This window comes from Silene latifolia, unplaced genomic scaffold, assembly GCF_048544455.1.
Source record: "Silene latifolia isolate original U9 population unplaced genomic scaffold, ASM4854445v1 scaffold_423, whole genome shotgun sequence".
Taxonomy (NCBI): Eukaryota; Viridiplantae; Streptophyta; class Magnoliopsida; order Caryophyllales; family Caryophyllaceae; genus Silene; species Silene latifolia.
The window spans coordinates 6,791-8,933 of record NW_027413344.1 but is presented as its reverse complement, the minus strand read 5'-3'; the positions used below and the strand labels follow the sequence as shown (position 1 = coordinate 8,933).

The 2,143-nt window shown below is 42.1% G+C and overlaps 1 non-coding gene across 1 annotated transcript; it reads right to left on the bottom strand.

Annotated features, from left to right (window-relative positions):
• Nucleotides 1-494: 494 nt before the first annotated feature.
• Nucleotides 495-601, bottom strand: LOC141639499 (small nucleolar RNA R71). Its single transcript, XR_012542551.1, has one exon. It is a non-coding gene; the product is annotated as a small nucleolar RNA R71 (small nucleolar RNA).
• Nucleotides 602-2,143: the final 1,542 nt, after the last annotated feature.

Here is a 2,143-nt window from a genome sequence, read left to right as displayed (position 1 = left end):
TTGTTAGGAGGAATTTAAGAGGTATTAGTGAAGTTGTTCAACCCACTAGTGAGTTTGTCAATCCTTTCACAATAGAAGGAGAGGAGAACCCATTACACAATACCCCACAAAATTCACCTACAATGCCTAAATTCTCGTCACACTCCGTACCCACCGAGGAGAATCTACCAAATGGTACTCCTACACCGCAACATCTAACCGGAAATTTTATTGCCAAGTCCGCCTTCATCCAATTAGTTGAGAGGAGCCAATTTGGGGGGATGCCTAGTGAAGACCCTCATTCTCATATGGAAACCTTTTGCGACTATTGTGATGCAATCTCTCAAACGGGCGTGACTCAAGACCAAATTAGATGGGTTTTATTTCCTTTTTCCTTAATCGGCACCGCGAAGCAATGGTTGAAGGGCCTTGATAAGGCCACCCTCGGAATAGATTCTTGGAAGAAGTTGGCTCTAGCTTTCTACAAAAAATTCTACCCACCGGAAAAGACTAACATGCTAAGAGCTCAAATTACGGGTTTTAAGCAAAGGGATGAAGAGTCTTTGTATGAAGCTTGGGAGCGGTTCAAGGGAATTTGTCGCTCATGTCCTCACCATGGACTTAGCGAATGGTTTTTGGTACAACAATTTTGGAATGGTTTATATGAAGATTCTAGGAACATTCTCAATATGGGATCAAATGGAATGTTCACCGAAGTTGATGACAATCAAACATGGAACAAGATTGAGGAAATGACGGTCCATAACTCACAATATAGTAGACCTCGCAAGGCTACTAGAGGAGGAAAGCATGAAGTGGACTCCGTTACTCAATTGGGTGCTCAACTTAGTGCTCACATTGACACAATCAACTTGAAGTTTGAACAAGCTATGGCTAGACTTGAAGAAAACTCAAAATCATCAAAGCATCATGTTAATGCCATGACGGCATCCTCATCAATCCCAAGTGGGATATGTGAGAATTGTGGAACTTTGGGACATGATCAAGGTGAATGTAGGGGAACAAATGAACAAGCGAATGCTTTCCAAGCATACAAGAGTGGTACCCCTTATTCCAACTTTTACAATGAAAACACCAAATTCCATCCAAATCTCTCATACAAAAGCCAAAATGTTCAAAACCCTCAAACAACATACACTCCACCACCCATGAGAAACCAAAATCAAAGACCTTTTACAATCAAAACCAGGGTTACCAAAATCAAAATCCATACAATCACCAAAATGACCAAGGTTTTGATGTCCAAAAAGCGGTCCTCCATATGCAAAAGAATCAACAAGAGTTTTTCACTCAAATGCAAAAAGATAGTCAAGCAAAGGAAACCACCATCAACAACATCCTAGCTCACACCAAGATGTTGGAAACCCAATTGACTCAACTAGCATCTTCAAGCTCATAAAGACAAAAGAGGCAATTACCACCTTAAAGTAATCCCCCTAGACATGAAACGGTTAGTGCCATTCACTTGAGAAGTGGTACAAGGTATGAAGCACCGAAGAAGCAAGTTGAGGATGAAGTTGTGGAAGCTAGTGAAAAGGAAGAAATTGTGCAAAGCTCCAAAGGTGGAGAATCATCAAAAGAAGAAAGTTCAAAGAAAAATGAAGACAAGGTCAAGGAGAAGGAGCCCATCGTGATTAGACTTCCTTTTCCAAGTCGTCAAGCCAAGCCCAAATTTGATGATCAACTTGGAAAGTTCATGGAAATTGTGAAGAATTTGGAGGTCTCAATTCCTTTCACGGAATTAATCAATCACGTGCCGGCCTATGCGAAATACATGAAAGATATCCTCACAAAGAAGAAGTCGATCCGGAAGCTTGAGACTATCGCCTTCACCAAGGTGAGTAGTGCAATACTTCAAGGGAGTTCACCTCCAAAGTTAAAGGATCCGGGAAGCTTCTCAATACCGTGTACCATTGGCGACACGACGATCAACAAACCTTATGTGATCTAGGGGCTAGTGTGAGTGTCATGCCGTACTCGGTGAGTAAAAGGTTGGGGATGGGAGAGCTTAAATGCACCAACATCACACTCCAAATGGCGGATAGATCGACGAAGACACCGTTAGGGATATGGGAAGATGTCCCCGTGCGAATTGGGAAGTTTTTCATCCCGGTGGACTTTGTCATTGTTGATATGGAGGAAG